This window comes from Mirounga angustirostris, unplaced genomic scaffold (assembly GCF_029215605.1).
Source record: "Mirounga angustirostris isolate CCGP_5_RB_7025 unplaced genomic scaffold, mMirAng1.0.hap1 SCAF_1, whole genome shotgun sequence".
NCBI classification, from domain to species: Eukaryota; Metazoa; Chordata; class Mammalia; order Carnivora; family Phocidae; genus Mirounga; species Mirounga angustirostris.
This window is the reverse complement of record NW_026991709.1, coordinates 163,379,348-163,401,766: the sequence shown is the minus strand read 5'-3', so window position 1 is coordinate 163,401,766 and position 22,419 is coordinate 163,379,348. Positions and strand designations below refer to the sequence as shown.

At 44.8% G+C, this 22,419-nt stretch overlaps 2 protein-coding genes and 1 long non-coding RNA gene across 8 annotated transcripts in view; 1 reads left to right on the top strand and 2 right to left on the bottom strand.

Moving 5' to 3' along the window:
• The window catches only part of VGLL4 (vestigial like family member 4), a 194,499-nt gene that overhangs the window by 154,222 nt on the left and 17,858 nt on the right, over window positions 1-22,419 (bottom strand). The window contains exons 1-2 of one of the 4 annotated variants that reach the window (XM_064592227.1): window positions 7,546-7,580; window positions 2,412-2,515 (exon numbers count right to left, since the gene is read on the bottom strand). The exons of 2 other annotated variants lie outside the window; for them this stretch is intronic. The gene's annotated coding sequence lies outside the window, so the exon portion shown is untranslated. Of the gene's footprint in view, window positions 1-936; window positions 1,420-2,411; window positions 2,516-7,545; window positions 7,581-22,419 lie in introns of those variants that run through there. One more of the 4 variants, XM_054504599.2, reaches the window with a different exon arrangement.
• LOC129045405 (uncharacterized) lies at window positions 39-15,527 on the top strand. The gene is made up of 4 exons (XR_008505106.2): window positions 39-207; window positions 4,642-4,854; window positions 6,776-6,965; window positions 12,637-15,527. It is a non-coding gene; the product is annotated as an uncharacterized LOC129045405 (long non-coding RNA).
• TAMM41 (TAM41 mitochondrial translocator assembly and maintenance homolog) overlaps window positions 8,832-22,419 on the bottom strand; it is an 88,116-nt gene continuing 74,528 nt past the window's right edge. For 2 of the 3 annotated variants that reach the window (XM_064592262.1, XM_064592251.1), the window contains one exon: window positions 11,873-12,004. The gene's annotated coding sequence lies outside the window, so the exon portion shown is untranslated. Of the gene's footprint in view, window positions 8,955-11,872; window positions 12,005-22,419 lie in introns of those variants that run through there. The other variant, XM_045861822.3, reaches the window with a different exon arrangement.

Here is a 22,419-nt window from a genome sequence, read left to right as displayed (position 1 = left end):
ACTGACGCCCCCTCCGCACACCCACACGCACACGCGGGCGGCGCGCGCCGAGCCGGCTCCGCGGCGGACGCGAGCGCGGAAGCGCGAGGAATCCTTGGAATGAGGCGCCGCCCGCCCTCAGCCGGGCTCTGCCGGGCTCCGCCTGGCCCGCCAGGACACGCCCCCGGACACGCCCCTCCCACCGAGCAGGTGGGCGGCCGAGCCCAGGTGAGCGGGCAGGGAGGCGGGGGCGGGGCCTCGCGCGCGGAGGAGAGGCTTGTTTCCCCTCCCCCGCCCGCCGCACGCCCCGCGGCGGCGGCTCCCACCTACCCAGCGGGCCGACGCGCTCGGGCGGGTAACGGCCGCTGCGGGGCTGGAGCCGCTCTGGGCCCCCGGGGGAGGCGCCAGTCCCCGAGGGCTCGAGGACCCGGCATCTCACACATATCTATGCCCCCCAAGGCCCAGCCGGTGGGAACACACCTTCAGCGCACACGCACAAGCGAACCTTTCGTGCGCGCCCAGGTGCCCGCTGCTGTGGGCCTGGCGCGTTCCTCACACGCACACAGTGGGCCCACGCACCCGGTGGACACGGCCCACGTGACACCGGCGTCCACGGTCGAGCGGTACTCCGCACCCACTGGACCCGCTGCCCCTTCACCGCCACGCGCAGCCAGCAAGTGCCAGAGCCTTTGGGCACGACCTGCAGCCCCTACGCCGCCCTCGGCTTCAGACCCGCACACGTCCTCTTTTCGAGAAGCAGCCCCTGCAAGGGCGTACAGCCCCTCCGGCGCCCGGCGCTCACACCCGGCTCACGCGCGGGACCTCAGTGCACGCGGGAGCCTCCCGCACACCCCGCTCTCCCCGCTCCCCCGGGCGCCGACCTGGACCGCTGCCTCACTTTCTCGTTACCCACACCCCCAAGCCAAACTAACCAGACGGGCCGGCGGCCACACGTACCTGCAGGTACAGGTCGCACTTGCTCGGGGAAGTGTGTGCTCAGGTGCCACTGCGATCAGAACGGCCGCTGCAGTCCGGGGCACTCAGACGCGGCTCGGTTTCCTCCCATTACAGCATTTTACACGCCACCACTCACTCCACTTCACACACGCACACTCACGCCCCAGGCGCCCTTCAGCGTCTTTCCTCCCCCTCCCTCGCCCGAAGGAGGAAGTCCTAGTAAATGAAAACAGTGTGGAAGGGAGGGAGCAGAGGAGGAAGGGAGGGAGGTCGGAGTGGAAAGAGCCCCCTCCAGCCGCTCATACAGCAGTGTTTGCTGTGCTTGGCAAACTCCAGGAGTCCACAACCCGGGCTGCTCTGAAATGTGCCCGGGGAGGGGCAGAGGGGAGGAGGTGAAACATTTCTAATTGGTGCAGGTTCTTATTACAGCAGCAGCGTAGACATGTGACTACGAAAAGAAAAGCCCTGTCTTTAATTTTTTCCTGTCATTCTCTAGAGATTTGGGGAGGGGTGGTAAGAGGGGTGGAGGCCTGATACTCCAGTCTCCGGCAGCCCTTGCCCCATTGTTTTCTCGTACTGCCACAATTAAGAAAACATTTGCTTAACATATCCAGCCGCTAACTTCATAAAATAAATAGTCAGAGACTGGACTTCCTCTGGTTTGCTTTAAATGGCTTCATGTTGCTCGCCTTCTGACTGTTCTCAAACTTCGGTCGTTATTAGGAGCTCCTACTATAGGGCTTTCCCTGGGAGAAGACTCTGCTGAGAGGCAATGATAACAATGAAAAGAAATACCAGCTTACATTAATGCTGGGGGGAGGGGAAGGGGATGCTTTGCAGTTTTCAAACTGTTTTCCCATCTATTACCTCATCTGATCATATCAAGTCACAGCATATTACCTCATTTGATCTTAGCCCCTGTTGGGTAGCAGGACAGGTATTAATAGTTCTATTTTACAGCCAGATTAGATGTTTTACCTAAAGCAGGTAGAGGTGTTGCCTGCATCAGAGCATGGGTCTTATGGCCCCTTGTAAAATACACTCCTCCAGACCACACAGGATCACTGTAAATGGGAACCCAAGTGACAAGTCAACCCCTGGTTTCCCACTCCCCGGATTAAAATTCACAGATTAAAGCCGGGAAGGCTCCCAGTCTTCCCAAAGATATTTTTACTTAGACTCCATGTTAGTTCATCAGTAGTCTCAGACTAGGAGGAAAAAAAACAAAAAACAAAAAAAAAAACCCACCATGAAAAGATCATAAAGAAGAGGTTTTCATCCTGCCAAGTTAGGGCAGGGCATGGGGAAAGAATGAGGACTGCATGGGCAGATTTCAGGAAGTGTGGCAAGACAGAAAAAGGGCTTTGGGTTTGGACAGACCTGGATTTGAATCCAAAGTCTATCTGTGTTTGTTACAGGATTTTGGGCATGTCATCAAGCTCAGTGTTCTCATCTGTAAAACAGATAATTCTTACCTTGAAGATCCACTGCAGGGACCGAGGATTAGGCAGAATATTGGATGAATACTCACATCTTCCTCCTTTCTCTTCCTGCCTTAAATCCAGTCCTGCTGTGGCACCTTATAAACAGACACCCACTTTAACACGGGGGGATGGGAAAATAATTTGCCCAGATAATGCAAATGAATAATGATAGCAATAATAATACTAGTACACATTTATAAAATGGCTTTGGGGTTTATAAAGTGTCCCCACATATCATTATCTCATTTTATTTTTATGACAATTCTGCCATTTGTATGCTGCTAAATGATTTCCATTTGGGGTCAGTGTGGAGGTCCTAAAGCTGCCTCTTTAATTTCCATCACTGCTCAGTGCAAACCCTACTCTGCAGATAAATCATGGGGACAGAGGGCCTTTTCTCATGGATGTGACCAGTCTTCGACCTTTCCAAGAATTAATCTCACTGCTTCCCTTACATCAGCATTAGTGTGACTTCGCTCTGGCAACATCTAAGCATGGTTGTTTTAGCCTGGCTGTTTTAGTTGTGCAGAAGAAAGACACACTCAAGTTATCCTAAGAAAAGGGGGGTGTGTCTTCAAGATGTAGGTGGACCGGAAGTGGAACATGTCAGGTACATAGACTATTCACATAATGGGATATTAGCAGCCTAAACAAACGACTTATGCTAACATGTAACAATAGGGGTGAATCTTTTTTTAAAAAAAAAAGATTTATTTATTTATCTGAAAGAGAGAGAAAGCACGAGTGGGAGGGGTAGAGGGAGAGGGAGAGAGAATCTCAAGCAGACTCCATGCTGAGCAGATCTCACAACCCTGAGATCAGGACCTGAGCCAAGTCTGTGGCTCAACGGACCGTGCCACCCAGGCGCCCCAATAGGGATGAGTCTTGACAATATTAGGTGAAAAAAGTAAGTCCCAAAAGATTACATACAGCATAATATCCTATTTGTAATGTTTGCAAATAAAATGAAAAAGAATTGTAGGAGTACATACACCTGCAATAACACTAATACAAAAGAAATAAGGGGATGATGACCAGAGGATTCAGAATGGTAATTACCTAGGGAAGGGACTGCATTGGATGGGTGGGAGAGGCCATTGGTTAGATGGAGGCTATCGGCAAGCTCCTTACCTTTGCGTGGTGGATTCACAGGTTCACTATTAAAAATAGCCACTTAAATGATGGTTGCACAACAGTGTGAATGCCACTGAACCCACACTTAAAAATAGTTAAAATAGTAAATTTTATGTTATGTGTATTTTAGCATAATTTAAAAAAAACAAATTGGGCAACTTTCTAAAAACAAAAACAAAACAAAACAAAACTGCTGAAGTAGCTAACTGAAAAAACAAAGATAGTTTGTACATGGACCATAATGAGAATGTGCTGCAAACCAAGGATTTTATAAATGCACCAGAAATTTATTTATTTTTTAAGTAAACTCCATACCCAATGTGGGGCTTGAACTCAGGACCCTGAGACCAAAAATCGCATGCTCTACCGACTGAACCAGGCAGGCGCCTGCAAAAATTTTTTTGTAAGATTTATTTATTTATTTTAGAGAGAGAGGGAGGGAGTGTGAGCAGGATGGGGGGGGCAGAGGGAGAGGGAGAGAATCCTCAAACAGACTCCCCACTGAGTACAGAGCCCAAAGCAGGGCTCTATCTCACGACCCTGAGATCATGACCTGAGCCAAAATCAACAGTCAAACGCTTAACCAACTGAGCCACCCAGGTGCCCCCAGAAATTTTTTTTTTTTTTAAAGAATGAAAATAATCTAGGAGGTAGGTGAGCGGAGGTTGAAAAAAAAACAAAATTTGCCCTGAATTGATCATGGTTGAAGCCAAGTGATGGGTATAGGCGGTTTTTCATACTGTTCTGTCTACTCTTGCCTGTGTTTGAAATTTTTATATTAAAACATTAAAAAATTAAAAGGAAAAGAAAATGCCAAGGACCGAAAAGAGACTCTGTGGACTATTATCCTGCCTCCTCCACAGGCCACAGTGTTATTGGCCAGTCCTCTCTCTGTTTCTCTGTGCCCCTCCCCTGTTTAATTCCTTCTCATCCCTCCACCAAGGAGCTTCCTGGTCACTTCGGCTCCTACTTTGTCCCTACTGCTCCTTTTGAATTTTGCTCCCCTGGTAATGGAATCCCTTTTTATCTTCATAGTTCAAATTGTTCATAGAGACAACCTGATTCTTCTCTTTCTACTCATCCATAGAAATGGCATCAATCTGATCTACCTTGAAGTGGAGTGTCCGTGAGGGTCTGTGAGGGCCTGTGACATCAGGCACAGTCCAGCGAGGAGGAAGGATAGGACAAGGGAGAGTGGGAACTACAGGATATATAACACAGCTGTCAGCAAGTGAAGGTGGGGAGGCACCAAGATTCTGACCAATGCAACACTTGGAAAGGCCCTCAGGAGTTCAGTCAGGTGAGAATAAGTCCTTTGCTTTTCCATTTGCTCCTTACAATTTGTTAAGGCTCTCCAATGACTCAGTATTGTAAAAAGAGGGTTTTTTCCCACATCAAATTCCCAACAAGTAGTTTATTTTCCAATATGTCCTCTCATGTCATACTTCCAAGAGGGAAATTGGGGAAACACCAAGATGGTTGCCAAACTAAAATGCTCATAGTACATAGAGACTCATTAATCTTCTCAGTGCATTAACCTGCTGAGGAAGAATGTTCTTTTCTACCCCATGGCCCTTTGCTTGTAATGTGCTCACAGGAATTTATTCTGCTCTATTCTTCTCTTCACACCAAATTGTTCCACAAAGAGCACTGAGGAGACAGAAGATATGGGTTCTCATTCAGAAGATGTGTGTTCTCTAGATGACAGTGTGAGCCCATGAAAATCATTTTACACCTATGGGTCTAAGTCTCCACACCTGTAAAGAGCTTAGATCAGATCAGGTTTGGCAAACAGGTGTCATCTTGAGCATCAGCTCTGTCTGGAGTCCTCTCTTGAGAAGGGCTCTGAAGCCACAACTGAGGTTCAATGAAAAAAGAAGTGTCAGGATTGATTAGTAATGTCTGCTGAGGGCAGGGTATAGGAACTGATGTACTGGTATTTGCCATTTCTGATTAGAGGAGCTCTAAAAATTCCTTCTAGCTATAACTTCTCTTTTCTCATTGAGTGGGAACAGGTGAACTTCTACTTTTCCAGAGGCCAAAGTAACCAGTGGAAGAACTAAAATGATCTTATTTCACTGCAAGAATACAGAATAAGAAATTATCTAAAGTAATAATGATACCTAACATTTAATAAGCACTTACTATGGTCTGGACACTGTTCTAAGTGCTTTAAAACAATTATCTAGTTTAAGGCTCACAACAGCCCTATGAGGTAGGGACTGTAAATATCCCCATTATTTAAGCGAATGAAGAAACCGAAGCACAGAGATGTTAAATAACTTGTCCAAGGTCTTAAAGGTAATAACCGTGCAACTAGAATTGAACCTCGCAGTCTAATTCTGGAGTCCACATGCTTAGCCTGTCACTCCACATCAGACATCCCCTGGGAGCTTGCTAGTAATGCAGACTCTTAGGCCCAACCCAGGCCTACTGAATTAGAATTGGCATTTCAACAAGTTCCCCAGATGATTCATAAGCACATTACCCTTTGAGAACCACTGGTCTACACCATATTGTCTCCTAGGAGGATATTAACTACCATTTTTAAATGCTTACAATACGCATGTACTGTGCTGCACATTATGCCCGTATAATTGCTTTTCATCCACATAAAAATCCTAGAAGGGAAATCCTACAAGATCAATGGATTGATCAATGTCAATATTCTTTCTTTCTTTTTTGTTTTCAATGTCAGTAATCTGGTTGTGATATTATATTGTAGTTTCACAAGATGTTACCACATGGGGAAAGGATACATAGGATCTCTCTATATTATTTCTTATAATTGCATGCAAATCTATAATTATCTCAAAATAAAAAGTGTAATTAAAAAATCCCATGATACAGGTTTTATTTTTCCTACTTTTATTGTTGAGGAAACAGAAGTTTTAAAGAGGCTAAGCAGCCCAACTCTGCAAATAAGGATTAGGGTCCTACTATGTGCAGGGGACTTTCATAGGCACTGGGGACACAGCAGCAAACAAACATTGCTCTCACTGAGCTATCATTCTATTGCAGGCAGTCAGAATTCAAACCCAGACCTGGCCTGCTAAGTAAGTCCTCTACTGCTCACATTTCGGAATGTGGTAAATAATAGGGCTATGAGTGGTTAACACATTTGCCGAATTTCTAGGCAGATGTGTATGAAAGCATCTAACAGTGCCAGGCACAAGGTAAGCAGTCAATTAATTCCCTTTCTTTCCTTGCAACCATCTCAGAGTCCACAAATGAGCCTCACCTCCACCATGACCCAACACGAATTTTACCCTTCACCCAATTGGATGGAGTCCAGTGATAGGACCATTTTGAGTAGTAGTAACCCAAGCCTCAAATTGTCTGTGGAATTCAATGAAGGTGATATTCCAAGGTTTGGAGCAGTACCATTTGAAACCTGTCAAGGAGTCAGTGGTAAGTATTTTTCTGAATGTCAGCTCTTTTCACAGCATGGTTCTGAATGAATGCTCTTAAGCAAGACTAGATTTATGGCCAGAACAATTGCTCAGACCTCAGATCTCTGAGTGATACCTATCTAACTGATCCAAAGATTGGATTCATCCTCACACAAGGAATTTTCCTTCAAATACCATAAGAACAATTCATCTTGGCAATAGATGCTTGCCGTCTTTCTTAAAGACAAACCAGTGAGGGCGCCTGGGTGGCTCAGTTGGTTAAGCGACTGCCTTCGGGTCAGGTCATGATCCTGGAGTCCCGGGATCGAGTCCCGCATCGGGCTCCCTGCTCAGCGGGGAGTCTGCTTCTCCCTCTGACCTTCCCCCTTCTCATGTGCTCTCTCTCGTTCTCTCTCTCTCAAATAAATAAATAAAATCTTAAAAAAAAAAAAAAAAAAAAAAGACAAACCAGTGGGCTGGGGCAGGAGACAATAGGAGCCATCTTCCAGAGAAAAGAATGTTGCAGATGCTGGATTCAAGGGCATCGAGAGTAACTAGCTAACTCTGAGACAGAGAATGGTTTGAGCCAGGGAACTTACCAGAAATGAGCATGTGTTTTTCCTCTGAGTGTGAAATCAGAGGACAACACCACCTAGGAAAGAAATTCTTCAAACCAAGATTGCCACATCTCTCTTGGCTCCAATTTCTTGCTTTGCATTCAGCTCTCACAAGCATGTGCTATATATAGGCAAGAAGAAAGTAAACAAGGAAGAAAGAAGATCAACATTCCTGGGTGCCAACTATGTGCAAGGCACTCTGCTGAGCCTTCGCATTTAATGTAACTTAATCTTGTGAGGAAGACATTAGCAACCCTATTCTATGGATGAAATAATGGGGGCTCAGAGAGGGTAAAAGCTTTGCCTTTAATACTGCAGAGCCAGGATTCAAACCAGCTGTCCGGATCCTGATTCGATCTTTCAATCATATCACTGTTTACCCAGAAAAGACCCTGTTGAGAATTTCTAAGTAAACCGTTAAACCAACTGTTCTAGACCAACACTTCAACTCTGAAGGGAAATGTCTCCTTTTGGTGGCCCATCCCCTGTGGGCTACCATATGGAGTTGGAATTTACTGAGGTTCTAACATCATTTTTGACATCGTTTGTCAAAGGATGGGGAAACACTTGGCACATGAGAATTGCTGAGACGTTGGCATCAGCCAGACCAGAGTTCAAACCCCAGTCCCACCATTTTCCAGCTGCGTGACATTGCACACAAGCTTGGACACTGCCCACCCGTCTATCTTCTCTCCTATACATTGGGGATGATTCCTACGTAGAAAGGTCTGGTCAAACAAATACTAAACATTGTGGTGATCATTTCACAATCATTTCACAATATGTGTAAGTCAAGACATTATAGTATCCAGTGTTGTGTGTCAATTACACCACAATAAAACTGGAGAAAAAAAAGAAAGAAAAAAGCCCTAACTGGAAAAAAAAAGATTCAGGTTTTTTTTAAGCATTAAGTACTTTAAAAAATAGTAAAATTATTTAATGGCTGTTTTTTCCACTTCATCATTCATCTGTTTGACCCTACAGTTGATTACTTAAGACAGCTCTAAAATCCAAGTCAACCCTACTTAAACTGATGAATTCATATTAGTTTGTATATTTTTAAAAAATATTTTCGTATACATTAGAACAGTTGCATATTCAATAAAAGTGGCTCCAGTTCAAAGTCTAATGTGCTCCTACCATATATAATGCTGACATCCCCAATAAGCAGACTGTGTTTGGATTTAGAGCACCACAATGTACAAACCTATTTTTGAAAGAACTTGATACATATAAATAAATAAATACTCATCTTGGGCAACCATGTCTTCATTATACTATGTTTACAGTTTAATATGCTTCTGAATTACATATATGAGGAGGCCCCATAATCTTCCCAGTGCTTATTGGCAGTAGGGGAAATGGGTTTGGGTCCAAAATAGATGAGGTTTCTGCACAGAAAGGAAAAAAGAAGGAAAAGGGTGTTTTTTTCCCTTCCAGAGTGGGAGCTTTGCGGAGAACAGTAAGCTGATGCCTTAGGGTGGTAGGTAATGTCATTTCTATACCCTTGAGGCTGCTTCAGAAGCCATAGTGCTTCTCAGCCTGCCTTCCATCTGTTTTTCCCCATCCCACTCCTCCCCCATCTCCAGGAACTTGGTGTGGACCCTGGGGTTGCACTGTGAGGGGTCTTGATCTAATTAGGGCAATTATTCCTCCCTCCCTCCTTCCTTCTGACTTCCCATCCTCCTTCCCTCCCTGCCTTCCTATTGTCTAGAGCACTTTCTGTTTGCCATTTACATTTCTAGATGTTGAAGCTGGGGCTATCAATAAAACAGACAAGGTCCTGCCCTGAAGGAGCTTATACTCTAATGGGGAGGTGTTGGGGAGGAGGTGGGAAGAGAGACAATTAGCCAGGAAACATAATTTAAGTCACATAAGTTACCTTAAAAGAGTTAAAGATAGTAGTAAGAGCAATGAAAAAATACAACAGGGACATGAAATAGAGAATGACTGGTGGTGGCCACAGAATGGCCTCAGTCTGACAGCATGATCAGGGAGGGCTTCTGTGAGGAGGTGACATTTGGGTTGAGAACTGAATGGTAACGAGGAACCAGTCATGCCACAATCTGGGGGAAGGATTTCCAGACAGGAAAAATAGCAAGTGCGAAGTCTCTGGGACAGGAGCAGGTCTGCCATGTTTGAAGAACCGTGTGAAGGCCAGGGTGACTGGACCATACATAATCAGTGAGGGGGAGAGACATTTGAGATACAGTTGGGGAAACAGGCAGGCTATAGCGAGGAGTTCAGACTTTATTCTGCGTGTAAAAGGAAGCCATTTGAGGGGGTTTAGGGAAGGAGGTAACACAGGTTTGAGTTCTTAAAAGACCTCTATAATGGCTGTGTGGAGAATAGGCTGTGGGGATGTCTTAGTCCGTTTGGGTTGTATAACAAAAATATCATGGATGGGGGAGCTTAAACAACAAACATTTATTTCTCTCAGTTCTGAAAGCTGGGAAGTCCGAGATCAAGGTGTCCTGTATATATTCGGTGTCTGGTGAGAGCCAACTTCCTGGTTCTTAGGCGGGCATTTTTTGCTGTGTTCTTACATGGTGGAAGGGGCAGAGGGGCTCTCTAGGTCTTGTATAAGGGCACTAGACTCATTCAGGAGGGCTCCACTCTCGTGACCTGATCACCTTCCAAAGGCCCCCACCTCCTAACACCATCACATGGGGACCGGGCTTCAGCATATGAATCTACAGGGGGCAAACACCCGATCTGTAGCTGGCAGGGAGATAGAGGCAAGGAGATAAGGCAGGAGATTTTCATAGTCTTTCATATGAGAGAGGATGGCAGTTCAAAACAAGAGGTGAAGGAAGCCAGGTGAACAAATTTGAGCTGTGTTTTGGTGGTAGATGTATCAGGCAATGTCAGTTACTGCAAGAGTTGACCCCAAAAGCTTGGTGGCTTTTCACATAAAGTCCAAACAGGTGTTCTAGAAGAGCCAGTGGCTGTCCGGCAAGTGCTGACTCAGGAACCCAGGATCCCTCAGTCTTGTGGCTCTGCCAGCCCTAGGACCTCAGAATCCTTTGCAGGATCTTCTTCATCCAGCAGATGGAGAAAGAGAACATGGAGAGGGCACACATGTTTCTTCACGGGCCTAAGCACAGATCACTTCCCCTTAATCCCATTGGTGATAACCAGTCACATGGCCTCACCTGAATGATGGGAAGCTAAGAAAGGCAGTCCCTGTGTGGGCAGCCACTTCCGGGCAACAGTTCTACGCTATGGGAAGGGAACTCAGATCCTTAGTGTCCAACTGGCCATTTCTGTCATGGTAGAGTTGGCACATTTTCTGGTGGATTGCACATAGGGGTTGAAAGAAAGTGAGGCCCCCAGAATGCCTTGGCTTTTGGCCTGAGCAAAGGTAGAAGGTGGTCATTAACTGAAATGGGAAGTTGGATGAGGAGTAGGTTTATACTAGAGGCAGGAGATATCAAAAGACCCATTTTGGCCACATGTAGTATGAGCTGCCTATGACACATCCAAAAGGAAATGTTGAAAAGGCAGTTGGTTATAAGTCAGGACCACAAAGGAAGGGTCAAGACTGGAGATTTAAATGTTGCATTTCCCTTTACCCAGGGCTTCTGATCCCAACCCTCCTCATACAGGTATGGGCCCCTCATTACCCTTGACCTTCAATGCATTAACTGCATCAGCATAACTTTACTCCTCTTTAGAGATAATGTTTGTAATTCTCTAATGCAAGAAATGATAACTGTTACTATTACATGCATTCACTCATTCAACACATAATTTATTGAGTGTCTACTATGTGCTGGCCACTAGTGGTTAGTAAATAGTCTCCGCCCTGTGAAGATGCCATTTTAGGAGGAGAAGATGATAAATAAAGAAGTATACCGTGTGTTAGCTGCCCTAGAGAACAACAGGGTGGGGTTAATGAGAAAATACCAGGGAAGTCAGGCGCTGGAGTTACTAGAAGCAGGAAGACTTCTATAATAAGGAACACTTGAGCAGAAACCTGAAGGAACTTGAGAGTTTGTGCAAACATAAACGCAGATGCAGGGGCTCAATCAGCTAGAAGCATTATCCAGATAACCCAGTATTTCCTTATGCCAATTTTGTGTCTATATGTCTATGTGCCTATATGGGGGAAGCATGTGCCAGGTCAGGGCAAAGCAAATGCAAAGGCCCAGAGGCAGAACAGTACCTGGCATGTTCCAAAATCAGCCACGAGGCCAGTGTGTCTGGAATAGGTGGGGATGGGGAAGAGTGGTAGAGGATGAGGTCAGAGAGGTGGGGGGTGGGCAGGCCATGCAGTAGCCAAAACAGATTTTTTTTTCCCCAACACTTTCATGTAACTGGAGAAGGAGGGAGAAAAACAAACCTATTTCCTGGTGCAGAAATCTTTGCAAAGAAAGCAACACACAATCAATAACTTCCTGTGCAGCTCCCAAAATGAAACACTTTCAAAGTGGAGGATCTGCAACCAAAATAAGAAAGGGTAACAGTTTCACAACATGGAGCACAGAACGCACAGAGTTTCCTCTTGCCGCAGGTTTTCTTCACAGTTAATTACAGCCACATGTGAAGCCCGCTGGCTCGGAGGGGAAGCATTCTTAGCAAGCGCCATCAGAGACCCAGGCACACGCTTCCCACCCCTCACACTTGGAGCAAGACCATTTGCGTGATTAGCTCAGGAGGATGGGAACCTTAAAATGCTGCAATGATAAATATTCTGTTTTCTGAATCTCAACTCCAGAACCTGAGCCAGGGGCCTTTTATTAGCTGGTTTTTAGAACATTAGAAGAAGCTGGTTTAAATGGGAAAAAATAAAAAAGTCTTTTTTCAAGGGATACACAGTTTCTCAGGCCTGTTAAATTACCTTGCCTGGTTCCCTCTTGATCTGCCCACTATGATAAGAGCCATGAAACAGAAAAACCAGCGGTGGAGTCTAGACCTTTTGAAGCTGCTCTTCATTGCTGTGGGACTCCTCAGACAGTGCTCAGCAATGTCTGCAAGCATGTGGGCAGGGCTCTACAGTGGATGCTCATGAGGTTGTCTTAGTTAATGCTGACAATCCCCGGAACTGGTCCCATGTTCTCTGTTTTGTAGGAAAGTGAACTGTGGATATCAACAAGGTCTTGGCTCCCCAGCATCTAGAGGTCCTTCCTATTTGGGAGAAATTCTTCATTGGCTACGTTTACAGAAGCCGAAGGGCGCCCCATGACCCCTCCCTGAGCCAGGAGGTGGGCAAATGGTCTAGGCTCAGCCAACTGGATGTTCCTGCCCAGGATCTTGGTGATGGCAATATCAAGAGTCCTGGAATGGTAATGCCCGGGCCAAAGTGGGGAATCCAGTGCTGGGACAGTCATAGCTCCCCCTCTGCCCCAGATGGTTCTGGGGAAGCCCTGACCACCCTCTCCAGCTCTGACCAGTTTGGTTCTCTACTCTTCCCACCTGTTTTTCAGCCACCCAATCCCCATCCAACAAACTCCATTTCTGCTTATATTACCAGAGACCAACCATTTCTGCTCACTATAACCCAGAGCCCTAGCTTAACATTAAGTAATTTGCACACCCCCAACAAAGAACAGAAATTCCGGACTCCCAGAGTTGATGTACATTGTTCTTGTTCCCGTGTACCTTGAATATGTATAACCTCCTTAGAGGCTTGTACCTAGGTCTTAAGCAGCTATCGAACACAAACACCTTAGCAAGGTAAATACAAGCAATGCCACCAAATCACCAATGTTGACATTAACAGCATGGACCTAATATGACAGATGGTGCTGCTTTATTAAATTACATAGCTGTTAATAATAGGAATGTGAAACTGACTGATATGGGCTCGTGTGTTTTCATTTTACTACTACCATGGGCCACTTGATGACTTAACTCTTCTAACCTCTTTTTTCCATTCAAACCTCAGTGAACACTCATTCATACAGCTGATCTTGAGGTCATTTGCTCTTTACTTTGCATGGGTGCACCATTCACTAGTGAAGACTACTAATGTTCTTTGGCTCTTTGGGCTGGGACCATTAAAATTGTTCTACTCAGCTCTAATGCCATTGCAAACATAAATGCAGATGCAGGGGCTCAATCAGCTAGAAGAGTCATCCAGACAACCCAATATTTGCTTGTATCAATTTTTTAAAGGTTAACATCAAGAATACTAAATTTTAAAAATTCTCCTACAAAACTCATAAATTCCTAAGACTACATTTGTAAACCTCAGTTTCAGAAATCATGGCAATGTAGTTAAGGAGCATAAGCTTTAAAAAAAGGAGTGTAAACTTTGGAGTTAAAGGAAAAAAATTCTGGTTTTGAATCCTAACCCCATCCTTTAAGAGTCTTGGAATGGTGAGCAAGTTGTAATCTGAGCCTTAATTTTCTTACCTGTAGAATGGAACAGTAATACCTATCTTTCAGGACAGTGGTATTAAACAAGATAATTGTGTAACTATAATAAATGGTAGTCATTATTGTTATAGGTATCCTAATTGACATTCAAATTGGTTAACATAGTTGCCCCAGTTCATACAACCATTTGGTCCCAGAAACAGACCTGGAGCCCAGATCCCCTCAACACCTCAAATCTTGTTTTTAAAAGCATCTGTGCTGGAGTACCTGGGTGGCTCAGTCGTTAAGCATCTGCCTTTGGCTCAGGTCATGATCCTGGGGTCCTGGGATCGAGCCCTGCATTAGGCTCCCTGCTCCGTGGGAAGCCTGCTTCTCCCTCTCCCACTCCCCCTGCTTGTGTTCCCTCTCTCGCTGTGTCTCTCTCTGTCAAATAAAGAAATAAAATCTTTAAAAAAAAAAAAAAAGGCATCTGTGCTGAGCAAGGCGAGGCCCCTAGGGGCAAGCTGCCTACCTTTTAGGGCTGTGCTCCTAGAAAGCTGCTGTGTCTGAGACATTTGCACTCTGCAGGAAATTATTCATTCCAGGTTAATTTCGTGGATGATCATTCAAAAACACATGATCACATTATTCCCCTACTTGGAAACTATCCATTATACCTATGGTTCTCCAAATGGGGTCCCCTGATCAACAGGGACTTATTAGAAATGCAAATGCAAATTCTCAGGCCTGATCCCAGACATACTCCAGCAGAAGCTCTGGTGGTAAGGACCAGTGTTCTGTGTTTCACTGAGCCCCTCGGATGATCCTGAAGCATGCTAAAGTTTAAAAACTCCTGCATGATAGGACCAAGTCCATACTTCCTTAGCACAGCATTCAAGTCTCTTCCTGTGCTGGTCCCAGGCTACTCTTCTAGCCTCCTCTCCGAACACTCCTGAAAACACTTTATGCTCCAGCACCATCAGACTTTACTTTCTGTCTTAAACGTGACAGGCCCTCTTATGCCTTAGTACGTGCAGTGCATTTCCCTCTACTGGGCATTTCTCCAAAAAGTCTCTTCCTCTGTGAAGCTTTCCCTGATTGCTTCAAGGCTGGATGTGTGGCTCTGCAGCCTCTGTGTCATATTTCTATTGCATATACAGGGGTTGATCACACTGTATTGTCTCTCACTAGTTACTGAGACCGCTAGTTACCAATCATTATCCAGGTTCTCCCTGCCCCAGCAAGAGAATGCTGATTTCCCAGCTCCCTTGCAAGACAGGAGTGGTCAACGAGATGCAAACAGAAGCTGATGGGTTTTGGGGGTGCTTGATGATTCAGCTGGCAGGTACTCTGCTGCTCTCCTCTCCTTCCTCCTTATACGAGCCAAGCTGCATTGCCCACCTTGCAACCATGGGTAAGCTTGAGGCTGGGGAGACCATGCTAAGGATGGCAGAGAAAAAAACATAGCAGGAGCCTGGGATGTTGGTGACATTGTGAGGCCACTGCACCATCTCTGGACCTTTGTCCCCTGGCTTTAGGTTACATGATATTCAAATAAATCCCTTTCTTCCCTTCCCCTTTTCTTTCCTTCCTTCCTCCCTCCCTCCCTCCCTCGCTCCCTTCCTCCCTCCCTGTGGCTCTCTCTCTCTCTCTCCCCCTCCCTCTCTCCCTCTCTTCTCTCTTCTTTCTCTCTCTCTTCCTCTCTTTCTTTCTTTCTTTTCTTTCTTTCTTTTAATAAATCCCTTTCTTATTGGAGCCACGTTCCCCCCTCCCTGAGAATCTAACAACACAGTGCCTCAAAGGCAGGACTGTCTTTTACTCATTGCTGAATCTATGTGCCTGGCACAGAGCCTAGCAGATGCTTAATAAATACTTGAGGAAGGAATGAAAGAACAAATCCTTATTCTTTCTGTTGCAGAAGGAATCGGAGCTTGCATATCGGGCCTAAAATTGCCTTCTTGGAAACTCTGGGAAACCACATCAGGTTAAAAATAAAGACAGATCTTTTAAATTTTATTTTAAATTAAAATGTCACAGTTGTAACTGAAACCAGGATAACATTATCCTACCACTGGACAGAAAATAGGTGCTAAATGAAGACATGTGTCACTCCTGCTTAAAATCCCACAATAGTTCCCCATGGTTCTTAAAGTCTTAAGTTCCTAGCGTTTTCTGTTTTTTCACTGTTTTTTAAAAATTTTTATAGTGATAACTGTAGATTTACATGTAATTATAATAAATAATAGAGATCCCATGTACCCTTTGTCTAGTTTTCTCCAATGCAAACTATAGTACAATATCATAACCAGAAAACTGACATTGATACAATCCACCAATCTGATTCAGTTCCCAGTTTTTGCTTGTATTCATTTGTGTGTGTATGTGCACGCATATGTGTGTGTTTAATTCTTTACCATTTTATCATGTGTAGGTATCCACATATCCACCTCCACGGTCAAGACACAGAATATTTCCATCACCACAAGGATCCTCTGCATTGCTCTTTTATACCCACACTTACCTCCTTCCTGCTGTGCCCTCTCCCCCATCCCTGACCCTGGCAACCGCCAAGCTAGTCACCATTTCTAAAATTTGTCATTTTAAAATGTTCTATAAATAGGGCGCCTGGGTGGCTCAGTTGGTTAAGCGACTGCCTTTGGCTCAGGTCATGATCCTGGAGTCCCTGGATCGAGTCCCGCATCGGGCTCCCTGCTCGGCAGGGAGTCTGCTTCTCCCTCTCCCACTCCCCCTGCTTGTGTTCCCTCTCTCGCTGTGTCTTTCTCTGTCAAATAAATAAAATCTTTAAAAAAAATGTTCTATAAATGGAATAACACAGTATGCCACCTTTTGGGATTGGCTTCTCTCCCTCAGCATAAGTCCCTGGAGATCCATGCAAGTTGTTGTGTGTATCAATCTTTCCATTCCTTTTACTGCTGAGTAATTGCTACTCAGCGGTATGGATGGACCACAGTTTGTTTAACCATTGGCCTGTTGAAGGACATCTGGGCTATTTCCACGTTTGAGCTATCACAAATAAAGATGCCTGTGAACATTCATGTACAAGTTTTTGTATGAACATGCCCACTACCTTTTGAACCCCTTCCTATGACTGAAGTGTTCCCTCCCTTATGAGTCCTGCCTACTGAAGACAGAAGTCAGAAAAACTCATTTTCCCAACTTGCATCCGAGGCACTTAGGCTCTGTCCATCAGACACAGCCACATGGGAATTTGTTCACGTATGAGCTGTGTGAGGAAGCAGGTACTCCAGAGAATCCATTTTTAGACCAGGATAAGTGAAGAGGGCAGCAGTTATGGAGGTCTGGGTGTCCATGTCACGGCAGCCAGTGAGCTTCGGTGACTATACCAGAGGGGGGTGGGGTGGGCAGTGGTGTCTTTGGTGAAAGTCCTGTGGGGAGGTTTGGGCATTGTTTTTGGTCCTATGGCCTCCCAGCGCCATTCTATGACCCTCGTAGAGAGGTGAACTACCTAATCTTTTCAACATTTGTTTTCTGCTTAAATAAGCTTGAGTAGATTCTGTCATCTACAACTAAGAACTCCCACCAACCTCCCTCTCTAGCCTCATTTCTAGCTGCTCCTTATATGCAACGCTCCAACTATCCTACACTCCTTTCAGTTTCCCAAATATACCTTACTGGCTTCATATACTTTCCCGTTTACGACGCGTCTCATGTTGTATTAACGCTGTTTACTTCTCTGGCCATTCTCAGAACTGTGAATGCATCCCCAGCCTCCGTCACACTTCTACTGCCCTTAGGATACGATCAACCAATATTCAAATGATTGCTTATCTTTATCTTTGATGACATAAGAACAATGCCTGTGACCAGGGTCCCTTTCGCCACTCCGAACTGAAGTTTCATAATCTATAAAATGGAGTAACATTGCTAAGAGAAGGACAGTATAAACAACAACAAATAATTAAGGAGATGCAAATCAAGACCACACTCAGTAGGATGGCTGCTACCAAAAAACCCCAGAAAACCAAGTGTTGGCGAAGATGTGGAGAAATTGGAATCCTCCTGCGCTGTTGATGGGAATGTGAAGTGGTGCAGCCACCATGGAAAACAGTATGATGGTTCCTCAGAAAGTTTAAAATGAAACTAATTGAAAGCAGGGTCTCCGAAGAGATGTTTGTACACCCATGTTATATCAGCAATATTCACTATAACTAAAAGGTGGCAGGAAGCAACCTAAGTGTCCATGGAGGATGAATGGATAAGCACAATGTGGTTTACACACACGATGGAATATGATTCAGCCTTAAAAAGGAAGGAAATTCTAACACATGCTACATGGATGAAACCTCAGGACACTATGCTAAGTGAAATAAGCCAGTCAGAAAAAGACAAATACTATATGATTTCACTTATATGAGGTAGTTAGAGTAGTCAGATTCATAGAGATGGAAAAGTAGAATCGTGGTTGCCAGAGAATGGGAGTTATTGTTGAATGGATACAGAGTTTCAGTTTTGCAAGATGAAAAGTGTTCTGAGGATGGACGGTGGTGATGGTTGCACAACAATGTGAGTGTACTGAATGTGCCACTGAACTTTACACTTAAAAATGATTAAGGGGCGCCTGGGTGGCTCAGTTGTTAAGTGTCTGCTTTGGCTCAGGTCCTGATCCCAGGGTCCTGGGATTGAGCCCCGTGTTGGGCTCCCTGCTCAGAGGGGAGCCTGCTTCTCCCTCTCCCACTCCCCCTGCTTGTGTTCCCTCTCTCACCGTCTCTCTCTCTCTCTCTCTGTGTCAAATAAATAAATAAAATCTTAAAAAAAATAGATTCTTTAAAAAAATGGTTAAGATGTAAATTTTATGTTATGTGTATTTTTTATGAAGATTTTATTTATTTATTTAGAGGGAAAGTGTGTGTGTGAGTGGGGAGAGGGAGAGAGAGAATTTTTTTTTTTTAAGATTTTATTTATTTAAGATAGAAAGCAAGAGAGAGAGCACGAGCAGGGGAAGGAGGAAGGGCAGCGGAAGAGGGAGAAGCAGGTTCCCCAGGGAGCCTGGAGCCCGAAGCAGGGCTCGATCCCAGGACCCTGGTGCCCAGGAGAGAGAGGTTCTTAAGCAGACTCCATGGTGAGTGAGGAGCCAGAGATGGGGCTCGATCTCACATCCCTGAGACCAAGAGCTGAGCTGAAATCAAGAATCGGATGCTTAACGGACTGAGCCACGCAGCGCCCCTGTTATGTGTATTTTAACACAGTTTTTTTTTTTTTTTTTTTTTGAGTAAGTAACAAATCACAATGAGTCACCATTTCATATCTGCTAGAATGGCTAAAACAGTATCAGGTGCCAGGAAAGATGTAAAGTGATTAGAGTTCTCATGTGCTGTTTGACCCTCTCTATAAACATTTAAAAATTTAAATATACACTTATCATGTGACCCTGCAGTTCTCAAGCCAGATATATACCCAACAGAAATGAAATGTTACAAAAAGACTGGCACACAATGTCAGAGCAGCTTTGCTTATAATAGTCAAAGACCACAAACAAGCTAAATGTCCATCAACACGTAAATAGGGGCGACTGGGTGGCTCAGTAGGTTAAGCGTCTGCCTTAGGCTCGGCTCATGGTTCCCAGGTCCTGGGTTCGAGTCCCACATTGGGCTCCCCGCTCCGTGGGAAGTCTGCTTCTCCCTCTGCCTCTGCCTGCTGCCCACCCCCCCACCGCTTGTGCTCGTGTACTCTTGCTCGCTCTGTCAAATAAAATATTTTTAAAAACACAGGTAAATAGATAAAAAAAACAAATTGTGATCCATCCATACAATGGAACACTCCTCAACGATAAAAGGAATGAACCACTAATACATGTAACAACATGGAAGGATCTCAAAACATTATGCTGAGGAAAAAACCCCGAGGTATAAAAGACTACATACTATATGATTTCATCTACATGAAATTCCAGAAAAGACAAATCTAATATGTGGTGATAGAAATGAGTTCAGTGGTTACCAGGGATAAGGCTGAAGGGAATGACTGTAAAGAGGCATGAAGGAACTTTCTGGAATGGTGGAAATAGTTTTATCTTGATTGGTGGTTTCATAGACGTATGCATTTGTCAAAAGTCCTTAAGCCATACACTTGAAATAGATCTAGATTATACTTCAATAAAGTTGGAAAAACATTAGTGGGACACAGTATTTACATATCAAACACTAGAATCCCACTCTTCAGCCTCAATGTCTCATATTAATGTTAATGTGTTTTGTACTCTTACATGCAGTAGTAAAATGATGAAGAAAAGAAAGAGAAATTGACATTTTTTTTTGAGAGTTCTCTTCAGTGGGAGTTACCAGAGGAGTCATCTGGATGGTACAAGGGAAAGCATGAGATTTGAACCCACGGCAATTATTTTGTTACCAAAATGAGAGCTTAGAGGGGGTTCTGCTTGGCACTTACACCTATGTGCTATCATTTGACCCTCAACACCCTAGGGAGTAAATTTCATTGTACTCATGCTTAGGATTGAGCAAAGAGTCTCAGATTTGCTAAATAACCGACTTGTCACACAGCCAGAAAGTGGTTGAACTAGGGTTTGAACCTCATACTCTTTTGACTACATACCTGGAAACTGGAACCCTGTATTCATATGCCTTGGGTCCTGGCCACCAAAACCTGTTTCCTTTGCTTTACAATGATTAGGGTCCCCCAGAGGGCCCCTGAGTTCTCTGCAACTCCAACCTATATAGTTAAGGCACAGGGACAATGGACTGGCTAGTCCATTGGTTACTACAGAGGGTCAGGATCTGTTGGCAGATTTTTTTTCTCTTCCAGCCATTTCTTTCTTTCTTTCTTCTTTCCTTCCTTCCTTTTCATTCTTTTTCTCTTTCTTTCTTTATTTCTCTCTCTCTTTCTTTCCTTCCTTCTTTTCTTTCTCTCTTTCTTTCCTTCCTTTTCTTTTTCTTCCTTTTTTAAGATTTTATTTCTTTATTTGAGAGAGAGAGTGAGAGAGAGCATGAGCGGAGGAGAGGGGCAGAGGGAGAGGGAGAAGTAGACTCTCCACTGAGCAGGGAGCCCTACGTGGGGCTCGATCCCAGGATGCCAGGATCAGGACCTGAGTCTAAGGCAGATGCTTAACTGACTGAGCCACCCTGGCACCCCAGCCATTTATTTCTTTTTATTTACAGTTGTGTTCAACACAAACCAATTCCATAACATGAGAAATGCTGTGAATCAAAGCATAAACACATAAACACAATGTACAATCCAAAACAGATGTATAGCATTCAGATATGAAGCAAGAGGGGGTATTCATTCACACCCAAAGTAGCCTGAGATCTGCTGGATCTGTCTGTTTCATGTTGGTTTCTGAGGATGGCAAGAATTGACTTTGGCTTTTAAGACTACTGTGGCCATATTCGATATTGGAACATCTTGGCATCAGTTTTGTGCCCACGTGAGCAAAAGACTTCAGGGGATGTCTATTTCTAAAAAGCTTTCTCTCTATTGAGGCAGATATAAAAGATCCTCTTTCCAGAATCAAGCCCACAATAGGCTCCAACCCTTTTAGACCTATGTCTAAAATATTTACTAGTTGTTCTGGCTGCTCACACCATTCTGGTAACTAAAGGCTTGTGGCTTGGCTTGACATCCTCCTTCAGTAAAAGCGACTGATGGGTCTGAGCATCAGCAAGCTAAAGCCCAGTTCCCTCTCACCTGGCCAGATGTACAGGCTGACATAATAGTTGTATTGGTCAGGACTCTTTTTCACCCATAAGAATTTGTTCACTCTTGCAACTGAAACGTTCAGAGGGAACTAGCTCCAGACAGGGCTTGTTTCCAAGGATCTCACCCGTCACCAAGGCCCCAGTTACTGCCTTCTTCAGCTCTCTCTCCCGTGGACCTGGTTTATCTGCAGGCTCCACGTTCTGTTTTGTGGTGGCAAAATGGCTACCATAGGTCCAAGTTGCTCTCATACCACGACATCCAGAGGAACAGAAAGAGTCTTTTCTAGGAGTTTCCAGAAGAGACTTTTACTCAGAAGCCTGAGCAAGCAGCTTCTTGGCTGTGATCTGCTCATCGGTCGAGCCCTGAGCCAAATGCTGTGGGAGGCAAGCACATTACTGTGACCAGTAAGCACTTGCTCTGCTAGGGTCAGACCCACCAAACCACATGGTCGAGAACAGGGGAGAATGAATCCCCCAAAGGACAGTCAGGGCAGCATTGGTAGGTAGAACCTGAAAGGCAGTCAGCACATTTCCTCCTGAGCAGCTTCCTCTACACTTTGAAATGACTGGCTCAACCCTAAAGAACATCAAGTCTGGACCTTGTTCAGTCCTTAGCTCACTGAAACTCCCTATAGCCTTTGCCACTGTTGATCCTTCTTGAAATTCCTCACTCTAAGGGTTCTCAACCCTGGCTGTCATCTGAAGACATCAAAGTGGAGAACTTTACACTTATCAATGCTCACGGGTTCAGATTCTGTGGGTATGAGGTTAGCGCAAGGGACAGGCATCTATACGTTTACAAGGCTTCGTGGGTGACTTTGATGCAAGCAGTCCCGATTGAGAACCACTGTCCTAGGCT